General features: G+C 45.6%; 1 pseudogene; it reads right to left on the bottom strand.

Annotated features, from left to right (window-relative positions):
* The window catches only part of LOC139566932 (sorbin and SH3 domain-containing protein 2-like), an 87,304-nt pseudogene that overhangs the window by 17,861 nt on the left and 56,748 nt on the right, over positions 1-12,695 (bottom strand).

Raw genomic sequence — 12,695 nt, 5'->3', positions numbered from 1 at the left:
AAGTGCGTGTGTGTGTGTGTGTGTGTGTGTGTGTGTGTGTGTGTGTGTGTGTGTGTATGTATGTGTTTGAGAGTGCTTATACATCGGAAGAGAGGGAGGTTGATTGTATTGAGTGTGTGTGTGTGTGTGTGTGTGTGTGTGTGTGTGTGTGTGTGTGTGTGTGTGTGTGTGTGTGTGTATGTATGTGTTTGAGAGTGCTTATACATCGGAAGAGAGGGAGGTTGATTGTATTGAGTGTGTGTGTGTGTGTGTGTGCGTGCGTATGTGTTTGAGAGTGCTTATACATCGGAAGAGAGGGAGGTTGATTGTATTGAGTGTGTGTGTGTATATCCTTTATGGGTTTCTCATTCATGGCCGGTTTCCTCAGGGTGCAGGCTCTATAGGGTTCCAGTGTGTGCATGTGTGTATATGCCTATTTATGTGTGAGTGTGTGTGCACATACGTCTCTCTGTTTGCATTGTGTGTGTGTGTGTGTGTGTGTACACACCTTTGGCTCTGGAAGGGGAGGAGTGGAGGGCAGGTTTCCTCAGTGTGCTGCCTTTGTAGGGGTCCAGTGTTTGTGAATGTATGTACGTTATGTATGTACCAGTATGTATGTATGTATGTATGTACCAGTATGTATGTATGTATGTATGTATGTATGTATGTATGTACCAGTATGTATGTATGTATGTATGTATGTATGTATGTATGTATGTACCAGTATGTATGTACGTATGTATGTACCAGTATGTATGTATGTATGTATGTATGTATGTATGTATGTATGTATGTATGTATGTATGTACCAGTATGTATGTATGTATGTATGTATGTATGTATGTATGTACCAGTATGTATGTATGTACCAGTATGTATGTATGTATGTGTGTATATATATATATATATATATATATATATATATATCTATATCTCTCTGTGTGTGTACCTTTGGCTCTGGAGGGGGAGGAGGGGGAGGAGCGTGTGGCTGGTTTCCTCAGTGTGCTGCTGCCTCTGTAAGGGTCCAGTTGTTTTGGGGAGACCTGGTTCTTGCCCTGGTCACCCGACGGCTCCGACTTCCTCCTCTTCCTGTAGTCACTGGCAGCACTGAAAGTGATAGAACACACGGTTTTAAAGCCACATTCCACAGTCTGTCACCTGTTCAGCCATTATTTCTAAATCAGTCATTACTTCAAGGCAGGAAGTAAGTTCCCAAATAATTCGAACGGGGCCTGTGTTTCAGCCCAACGGAAGCCCCACCACTTTGTTTGGGACAAAACAAGATACGATGGGACATGTTTGCCAACTACTCTCACACTTCAATTACTATTTCAATTCAAGGAAATATTACAGATTGTTCCTTTGACCCAGTTCATATAATATCCTGGGTTATAATTCCCTCTGGTATAATAGCGGTCATCGCCCTTTTGTGGTTCAACAAAGAGACCCTTAGCAAGGAACAAAAGAAAGCGGGAAAATAGACCTTTAAAAGAACAAAGCTAAGTTGTTGAACTTGACTAATTCATGTAAACGTCATCGCCGTCGATTCAATTCACATTAGGATGATGGAGCACGACTGCTATTGCTCCTTAACAACGCCCTAGACCTGGACTACACATGCCCCCTGGCGACGAGAGAGTCGAGTCCGGGTTCGGCCGACTGGCTGTAAACCTCTCAACACATTTTTTTTTTTAAAAAGCCTTCAGATCAAGACTTCTAGTGTGGGTTAAACAGGCTACTAGTTCTTTCAACTACACCGAATACAATCCCAGTCAGTCTTCCATGAATAACATCCTCTTTTCAACCATCTCGGAGCAAATCGAACTGATTAAGCCTAGCATCGGTGAAAGGGAATGGGAGGCGGAGGGGGACAGGGTTGAAGGACAGAATCAATAGGCTGAGTGGATAATGTATGCAGGGTTGGGGAGTGTGTGTGTGTGTGTGTGTGGAGAGTCAGCCGTCACACACACACATTGACACAAACCCACCCCGACGTATGTTCAATCAACAGAGCTACAAAACACTGAGTGTCCTTGTGAAGGTGATAATATGAGAGAGAGAGAGTTTGGGACGCCGTGCCGCTAGAGCGAGAGGGAGGAGGGGGAGAGAGCGATGCAGAGAATAAGAGAGAGAGAGAGAATGAGAGAGAGGGGGAGGAGGGGGAGAGAGCGATGCAGAGAATAAGAGAGAGAGAGAGAATGAGAGAGAGGGGGAGGAGGGGGAGAGAGCGATGCAGAGAATAAGAGAGAGAGAGAGAGAGAGAGAGAGAGAGAGAGGGAATTGAAGACTCACCTCGCCGGCCTCTCTGGAACCCGGTCAGCAGTCGGAGTGAAGTACAGCGCCGTCTGAAAGAGGGCAGACAACAAAAGGGAGGGAGAGGAGGAGTGAGAGCCGCACGAACAAAGACTGGTGGAGGAGGTGGTGGCGGTGGTACACACAATGCTCAGCTCGCACGCCGCCACTACCGCCGTGGCGCCACGCTCAAAACGCTCCCCCGGCTGACGGCATGACGGAGGTAGGTTCCACATGGCGTGTGTACGGAAGCTCGGATGGGCCTACCGGTGGCGCTGAGAGCAGTGACCGCTGATTCTGTTGAACTCTGACCTTGGTCTGTTTGAGGGGTTCTTTCAGGAGGGAGAAAGGACACGAGTGAAGTGAAGCACTAAAGGGGAGAGCGAGAGAGGAGCTCTTTCACGCTTTGAGATTAAGACGCACCCCTGGAAGACCCGAAATGGACTCTTTGGATCATTGGATTAGCTCCATGTGGTAACAAAGTATAAAACGCAGCAGTTTCTACCCTATGCTACAGACCTGAGCCCTGTGCTGATCTAGGATCAGGTCCTCTCTGTCCATATCATCTTATTCGTTTTGATTCCAACAGGAAAACTGACCCTAGATCAGCAGATACATATTGAATCCCAAAGCTGACCTATTCAAATGTGAGCTTTACATGTGACATGATATACATGGGCTGACAGCAACCTTTACAATTTATACAGTCTTGAGATTCACATCAATAATACGCTGTCAACAGATCAATTAGATAGCGATATAGCGAGAGAGAGATAGATAAATTGATAGACATAATTGATAGACAAGAGAGAGATCATGATTAGAGTAAGTTTTTCACGAGTATATTGGAAATACATAAGTGCAGTACTGTTTATGCTGTTATATTTAAGCAATAAGGCACGAGGGGGTGTGGTATATGGCAAATATACCACGGCTAAGTGCTGTTCTTGGGCACAACACATTTCGGAGTGCCTGGACAAGACCCTTAGCCGTGGTATATTGGCCATATACCTCAAACCTCCAAGGTGCCTTATTGCTATTATTAACTGGATACCAATGTAATTAAAGCAGTAAAAATACATGTTTTGTCATATCCCTGGTATACAGTCTGATATACCACGGTTGTCAGCCAATCAGCATTCAGGGCTCAAACCACCCAGTTTATAATGAAGACATAAGGCCCGAGGAGGTGTGCTATATGGCCAATATACCACGGCTAGGGGCTGTTCTTAGGCAAGACACAACGTGGAGTGTCTGGACAGAGCCCATAGCCGTGGTATATTGGCCATATAACACAAACCCCTGCTATTATAAACTGGTTACAAATGTAATTAGAACTGCCAATCACCATTCAGGACTCGAACCAGCCGGTTTATACCTAGTAATAACACACTGAAATGAGTCACTAGCAGAGCGGCCATTGTAAATACAGGCAGTTGAAGACGCAATAAAGAGATGACTATGACTGATAAATGACATATGACTGATATGGATGCTGAAAGATGAAAATGTCCTGCTATGGTGTACTATACATGGTGACAACTGTCCCCATCAGTCCTCTAGTGACATAGGGACAGTGTAATTACAATGGAGGTACATGTTGTGCCTGTGTCGACGTAAGGTGGCCTAATAAAATGTATAGTCACAGTAAGCATGGTAGCTTTCATCCAAATCACACAACATGTAGGTGATCAGTAGTAAAGCAATTTAAGACTACAGTTGATTAGCAAGGTTTGCGTTAAACTCTACTTGTACTCTCTTGCCAACTCCTTATGGAATTGCCGTGCCTAGGGTTGCAAAATTACAGTCTCTTTCCCCAAATTCCCTCGTTTTCCAGAAACCCTGGTTAGAGGATTCCCGGATTTCCTGCTTCTTCCCTCGATATTCCAGGATTCTTCCATCCAGGGTTTCTGTAAAACTGGGAATATTGGGAAAGTTACTAGGATTTTGCAGCCTTAGTCATGCCTAACGAGTTTGGCGTGACAAGGAGTTGGCAAAACAGCACAGAATTATCTAGAACCAGGCTATTCAACTCCCTCCCATTCCCACAATGCTGATGAATGCCAATGTTTACCTCGGTGAGTCGGCCAGGGCAGATGTCTGGATTATAATCCAGACGTTTTTTAGGAGGCTTGAGCCCCAAGCAGCGGTGAGGAGGAAGAGGAGGAGGAGGAGGTGAAGATGGAGTGGTGGAGGAGAGGCAGTGGCGTCATGGGGGGAGAGAAAACGAGGCGGAGAGAGGAAAGTGACATCCGTTAGAGCACAGAGGAACTGAAGACTGACGAGTTTCAGACACGCTGCACACACACACACACACACACACGCAAATCCATATTATGCACACAAACACACATTGCAGTTATGATTAAGCCAATTTGAACACATCTAGTACATTATGTGAGCTCCAACACACACTCACTACTGCTAGGCACATCTACAAACCCATAACCATAAAGCAACACACACACATGCAGATTGTGAGAGCAAGAGGCAGAAAGCAGAGTGAAAGGGAATATATGCACTACAGTGCAGTGATTCGGTTGTGAAGACAGACTAGCTAAAACATGACGTTGGTGGAACCATCCCTCTCAAAACTAACCTCCAGCCATGCGCATTAAGGAACCTTTTCTATGTTCTCTAGGGTTTATTCAGTGGTGTGGTCCGAGTGCAACATAAAGAATATTACAGCTAGAAATGTGGTATAGAACTCTGATCGCTTCTTATTCTGCGTGACATCAGTCGTGTCTTTTCTAGACTGCATATTTCTAGCTGAACATTCCGAATAAAGTCAATTTCCTCGACCTAACAACAGACCAACTTAGAACAAACAGAGTGTTTCTCGCCCTTCTCCCCAAAAGTGTGCACTTGTACACTTCCTCTCATGGATTTCCAAAGGAATGGGACTGGTGCAAGGAATATGGTGGAACACGGGAACTCAATCCAGCCCAAGTTTAAACCAATCCACTACCTTTAAACCCTTAGGTCGCCTCAAGTTTAGGAGGAGTGAACGAGTTGACACTTTGGGAGAAGGGGTAGGAACCAAAATGTCTAAACTAGCAAACAGAAAGAAACCACACAAGCTGCAACAAACAAGAGGAGCATGAAGAACGGTGCAGAACGATGCTCTGACCAGATGCTGCCGATTCATTTGTCGATTTTAGCATGTCATTTCGATTGATCTCTGTTCTGCTCAGTTCTACCAGCTGCTCCACTAGCTTATCAACAACGGTAAGCACACACTGCAAAAGAACCTGCATTTTGTTGGTGAAAAATAGGAAATTATACAAATGTAGAAAAAGAGGTCCCCCTTTGTAGGAGGATTTTGTGATAAAAAAAAGAAGACCAATCCATATTAATTTGGGACTTCCGTTTTGTTTTGAAGTGGTTTCGAGCTTTCAACGTGTCGCAGGGCCAGCTGATAACGAGACAGCCACACTACGCAAAACCAACTGACCAAGACGCAGAGACACAAGCAGACCAGCCACAAGGAGCTACACACAACAGGCGACCACCACAGCACCCAGCACCCAACAGCATGCCGAAGCAACTACAACAGGAAGGACCCCCAGACTCCGCTCCCGGAGAGTTACTGGCGTGCAGGCCTTTGTTCCAACTCAGCACTAACACACCTGATTCGGGCCAGTCTCTGTCCAGACTGAAGACCGATTATGCTCTAGTGCTGCGTTGCGAAATAAAACAAACAGCCTTTCGTGTGAATCAGGTGTGTTACTGCTGGGCTGGAACAAAAGCCTGCATACCCAACTAGCTCTCCAGTCCGAGAGTTGGACGACTCCTGGACTACATGATTCCCACCCAGCTACAGTGGGGTGAAGCCTAAACGGGTAGAGGGGAGTGGGGGAGAGAGGGGTATACCTAAGGCGTGGGGTGCCGAGGTGGGAGTTACGGACCCTCACTTACCGGACGGCCGAACTCCAGCTCGGAAAAGAACTTATACCAAGGCTCGTTCTCTAAATCTATGTCATCTGGGTTTAGCTTATAGGTCTGGAGAGAGCGGAGGGTGACAGAGAAAGAGGGAGGGAGAGAGAGGAGGAACAGAAAGCACAGAGAGAAATATGGATCTCGTGGTTAGGATAGCGTGTGCAGCGCAAAGCTGCAGGGGTTGATGGGTAAAGAAGGGTGGGTCCAGATGGAGAGTTTAAAACCAGGGTAAAGAAACAAAAACAGTGTTGCTAACCAGGGCACACACACCATTACACCCCCAATTTTTTTTGGGGGGGGCGAACTATGACGCTTGTCAAATAGAAACTATTGATGTGCAATTCATTTTACTCGGTTACTTTTCATATTTCTCATTCAAATAATGGAAAAAGGGATACAAAGTTGAATGGGTTGAAGGAGAATGGTCAATTAAATTGAGCGCTGAAAGACATGACATTGGCTCATAAAGTGTCCTGAGGCTAAGAAGCTGAACAGTCCTGTATGAAAAGTTTCTTTGCTGCTTTTAGTGTGTGACAACACACATGCTCTCTTCACCAGTCACTCACTATAATGTACCAAACCAGAGCAGATAAAAGTGTTGTAATGTTTAAACTATTCCAGCAGAGGGCAATATCTTCTTGTCATGAAGCCTTTTACCACTCTGGTTCATTTCAGCACACCTGGGCCACGTTCAGTGGCCGAACGTGATCAAACGTTCAGTGGCCGAACGTGATCAAACGTTTCAGATAGAAACCCCATGAATAGAGCCAACGTGATTCCTTATTCTACATGTCAGAGAGTCACGTTTGTTCTACAAAGCATACTTCTATCTGAACATTCCAAAACGTTACGTTCTGTTGAACGCGCCCCCCAGTTGAGCGCAATACGTTGCGCGCGCCGTTCTTCAACTGTCTTCGAGGTTCGTTTGCTCTCGTTTGGTCGGTGTGGCGGCGTGTGACCTGATCAACATGGTTATGACCATTCTGAACTCCAAACTTGTGCAGCACACATCATACAAAATCGGCCCTCTGGGAAAGGACAATCACACCATTCAACTGATTGTTCGGGAACAGCAGCATATCCATTGAATTAAACGCTGCAGACCACTTCATCCCGCTGAGCGTGGCACTGAGTAAGTGAGGTAAAAAAATAACGTTGGTTTAACTGTTAATAAATTATTTGGCTGGATTCTTTCTAAAAGTCTAATTTAAACCTTCACCGTGTACTCTGCCCAATACGCGGTACTCTGAGTTTACTATTAAAGTTCACTTTTATACCTGCAGCAAAACTCACCTTAACTGAACATACAGAAACTCTCGCTCTCCCACCTCCTCTCCTGAAGGACTACAGCGAGAACGACTCCTACACACCAGTCCTGGGGCTTATTCCTCAGTCACTTTCAATGGAGGTTTACCTTGGAACAGAGGGGTGATTCACTGCAGTGCCCAGCACACTGCAGGCTGGCTGTGACATTTACCACCCCCAGTGTCTACTGGGAAATGTAGTTTATGAGCTGCTGGGGGAAAAGGCTGCCCACTTTTATTGGAGATCTTGGAAGTGCTTTTTGTATTGGACTGGCAAAACAGCTACTTTAGCTCAGGAAGAGGTGAATTGCACTGTGGAGGGGAGTGTAGTCTCACTGATATCTCTCTGTCTAATTGGAGTATATCTGACCTCCTTAGGCGGTCCATAATATTAATAGGAAGGAGCTGATCGGGAGGCGGCTCAATGTGGGCCGTGCCCAGAAGAAAGTAGAGCACCAGACGGCTACAGAGGTCAACCAGCCGCCCCCCTCTGGCTACTTCATGCCACAAGGCCAGAACACTGGTGCCTTTTACCAGCTGGCTCAGCTGAGCCCCAGCCCTCGCTGGGTGACCCACGTCTAGGAGCTATTTAAAGGGATACTTTGGGATTTTGGCAATGAGTCAGACACATTTTTATGTCTCTGTGTCCAGTACGATGGAAGTTGGAGGTAGTTTTGCGAGTCAATGTTAACGAGCGTTAGCACAATGACTGGAAGTCTATGGATACAGCATCTGCTAGCATGCTAGTAGCTACCCACAGACTTCCAGTCTTTGCGCTCACTGGCAGTGATCAGACTCCACAATCCAAGAAGTGGACCACAAGATGTTAATAACAGCCTTCTTTGTGGAAGGCCGTATCCAGACAGAGGTGTGGATGTGTGTGAAATAGTTTCTCATCAGCAGCGGAGAGACCCACACCACGACCAGAAACACACACACACACACAACCTCATACTCAACGTCAACAAAACAAAGGAGATGATTGTGGACTTCAGGAAACAGCAGAGGGAGCACCCCCCTATCCACATCGACGGGTCAGTAGTGGAGAAGGTGGAAAGTTTTAAGTTCCTCGGTGTACACATCACGGACAAACTGAACTGGTCCACCCACACAGACAGCGTTGTGAAGAAGGCGCAGCAGCGCCTCTTCAACCTCAGGAGGCTGAAGAAATTCGGCTTGTCACCAAAAGCACTCACAAACTTCTACAGATGCACAATCGAGAGCATCCTGTCGGGCTGTATCACCGCCTGGTACGGCAACTGCTCCGCCCACAACCGTAAGGCTCTCCAGAGGGTAGTGAGGTCTGCAGAACGCATCACCAGGGGCAAACTACCTGCCCTCCAGGACACCTACACCACCCGATGTCACAGGAAGGCCATAAAGATCATCAAGGACAACAACCACCCAAGCCACTGCCTGTTCACCCCGCTATCATCCAGAAGGCGAGGTCAGTACAGGTGCATCAAAGCAGGGACCGAGAGACTGAAAAACAGCTTCTATCTCAAGGCCATCAGACTGTTAAACAGCCACCACTAACATTTAGCGGCCGCTGCCAACATACTGACTCAACTCCAGCCACTTTAAAAATGGGAATTGATGGAAATTATGTAAAAATGTACCACTAGCCACTTTAAGCAATGCCACTTAATACAATGTTTACATACCCTACATTACCCATCTCATATGTATATATACTGTACTCTATATCATCTACTGCATCTTGCCATCTTTATGCAATACATGTACCACTAGCCACTTTAAACTATGCCACTTTATGTTTACATACCCTACAGTACTCATCTCATATGTATATACCGTACTCTATACCATCTACTGCATCTGCCATGCCGTTCTGTACCACCACTCATCCATATATCTTTATGTACATATTCTTTATCCCTTTACACTTGTGTGTGTGTGTAAGGTAGTAGTGTGGAATTGTTAGGTTAGATTACTGTTGGTTATTACTGCATTGTCGGAACTAGAAGCACAAGCATTTCGCTACACTCGCATTAACATCTGCTAACCATGTGTATGTGACTAATAAAATTTGATTTGATTTGATTTGAAGGTGATGTGACGAAGGCTAAAAAACATGGTTTATTGTGGCTTTCTTAGAGAGAAGCAGGGAAAGAGACAGCATAGTTGGGATGCATAAGGGAGCCTATAGTTCACCCTGCATTACAGACTTCCCTGACTCAGTGATATTCCCCCACGCCTCTCCCTGCGCTCTACTTGGATTAATTCCCACATTAGTGTGTGTGCCAAATGGCTCCCTATTCCCTACACTATAGGGCAAATGACCCAGACTTTGAAGAACACTGCTATAGGGAATTGGGTGCCCGGCAGGAAGCAATGTAGTTCTGGAGAACCTGTCTAAAGACATTAAAGGGACAATACAACCGTTTTTATCTCAATATCAAATCATTTCTGGGTAACAATTAAGTACCATACTGTGATCGTTTTCAATTAAAATGGTCAAAGAGAAACAAAAATAGCTTCTTAGCAAAAATACATTTCTCAAGCAAGAAATTAGCTAGCTGTCGGAGTGGGGAGGGGAAAACTGAAAACAAACTGTTATTGGCAGAGGTTTGGAACTCTCTTTCTTATTGGTCTATTAACTAATTTACCACCTGGTGAAGTCACCAGGCAGGCCAAAACTCCCTCCCACCAAAACAGGCAGAAATTTCAGGCAGCCTTTTCAAACAGCTCTTACACTAAAAGGGCATTATCATAATTTCCACAGTTTTATTCCAACCTCATAGTGTGGAAATATATATAAAACACAGGAAAATCATGTTTATGATTGCAGAAACACGCTTTTGACTGCTTTAAGCTAAACAACATCCTTAACTTCAGAAGAGTTCCTCCTTTCATCCCCCTCCTCCTTTACCTCTTTCTCCTAACCGATCACCCTCAAGTCCATAGAGCAGACAGACTAGCACGTGGGTGGCCGACCCTCCTCCTGGAGAGCTACCCTCCTGCAAGACGTTGCTCCAAACCGAATCAGGAGGGTTCACAACAGGGTTGGAGCATAACCCTGCATAGCGACAGGATCTCCAGGAGGAGGGTTGGCCAGTCCAATACAGCTCATACAATACACAACTATCCCTCACTTCACCTCTTGCCCTCAATTTCATGTAACAAATAGCCCCAGCCTCACCAATACAATGGGTGACAGACAGACAGGGAGTGAAAAGAAGATTCCAACCCTTTGCCTTTGTGGTCCATTTCATTTTTTTTTTTAAAGGTCACTGAAATGCTTTATGAGGAAACCCTAGAGAAACTAAATTATATAAAAATGATATTCTACAACGGGTTGGTCAAAACAAGCATTGTGATTGGTTGAGATGCGTTCTAAGGCATACTAAATAAACAGTTCGGCACAGGTAAGCCTTTGACGCCAAAAAAGGCATCTTGTTTTCTGTTCCATCTGAGAAATCCCTGCGCATCCACTGTACCATCAGCCCAGCCAGCCAATCCATTAACCCAAACAAGGGCACTGCGTTCATCCACCTCTGGCCTGCTCGCCTCCCTACCTCTGAGGAAGTACAGTTCCCGCTCAGCCCAGTCAAAACTGTTCGCTGCTCTGGCACCCCAATGGTGGAACAAACTCCCTCACGACGCCAGGTCAGCGGAGTCAATCACCACCTTCCGGAGACACCTGAAACCCCACCTCTTTAAGGAATACCTAGGATAGGATAAAGTAATCCTTCTAACCCCCCCCCCCCCCTTAAAAGAGTTAGATGCACTATTGTAAAGTGGTTGTTCCACTGGATATCATAAGGTGAATGCACCAATTTGTAAGTCGCTCTGGATAAGAGCGTCTGCTAAATGACTTAAATGTAATGTAAATGTAATTAACTTGATCTCCACTGTAAAAAGCATCTCGACATTATTTCCCCTTGCTCCTAGCCTAGCCACAATTGCTTTATTTGGGCTCCGCTTTAGTTTGACCGCATCAGGAAGGTGATTGCGTGAAACCGAAACCATTTAAAAAGGAGTGAACACTGTCTGTTGAATAAATGAAAATGGGTACACTTTATGAAAATCTAAATATAAGCTTGCTTCTAGGCCTTCAGAAAGCATTCAGACCCCTTGACCTTTTCCACATTTTGTTACGTTACAGCCTTATTCCATAATTAATTAAATTGTTCGTTTTTTTACTAATCAATCTACACACAATACCCCATAATGACAAAGCAATACTTTTGGCAAATTTATAATAAAAATAAATACATGGAAATTTGACATTTACATAACTATTCAGACTCTTTACTCAGAACTTTGTTGAGTTTCTCCCATTCTTCTCTGCAAATCCTCTCAAACTCTGTCAGGTTGGATGGGGAGTGTTGCTGCACAGCTATTTTCAGGTCTCTCCAGAAACGTTCGATCGGGTTCAAGTCCGGGCTCTGGCTGGACCACTCAAGGACATTCAGAGACTTGTCCCGAAGCCCCTCCTACGTTGTCTTGGCTGTGTGCTTAGGGTCATTGTCCTGTTGGAAGGGGAACCTTTGCCCCAGTCTGAGGTCCTGAGCGCTCTGGAGCAGGTTTTCATCAAGGATATCTCTGTACTTTGCTCAGTTCATCTTTTCCTCGATCCTAGTGTCCCAGTCCCTGCCACTGAAAAACATCCCCACAGCATGATGCTGCCATCACCATGCTTCACCATAGGGATGGTGCCAGGTTTCCTCCAGACGTGACGCTTGGCATTCAGGCCAAAGAGTTCAATCTTGGTTTCATCAGACCAGAGAATGTTGTTTGTCATGGTCTGAGATTCCTTTAGGTGCCTTTTGGCAAACACCAAGCGGGCTGTCATGTGCCTTTTACTAAGGAGCTGCTTCCGTCTGGCCACTCTACCATAAAGGCCTGATTGGTGGAGTGCCCAGAGATGGTTGTTCTTCTGGAAGGTTCTCCCATCTCCACAGAGGAACTCTGGAGCTCAGTCAGAGTTACCATCGGGTTCTTGGTCACCTCTCTGACCAAGGCCCTTCACCTCCGATTGCTCAGTTTGGAAGCTTTAGGAAGAGTCTTGGTGGTTCCAAACGGATTCTATCTAAGAATGATGGCGGCCACTGTGTTCTTGGGGACATTCAATGCTGCAGAAATGTTTTGGTACTCTTTCCCAGATCTGTGCCTCGACACAATCCTGTCTCGGAGCTCTACGGACAAATCCTTCAA

Source organism: Salvelinus alpinus, chromosome 39 (assembly GCF_045679555.1).
Source record: "Salvelinus alpinus chromosome 39, SLU_Salpinus.1, whole genome shotgun sequence".
Lineage (NCBI taxonomy): Eukaryota > Metazoa > Chordata > Actinopteri > Salmoniformes > Salmonidae > Salvelinus > Salvelinus alpinus.
This window is presented reverse-complemented; position numbering and strand designations above follow the sequence as displayed.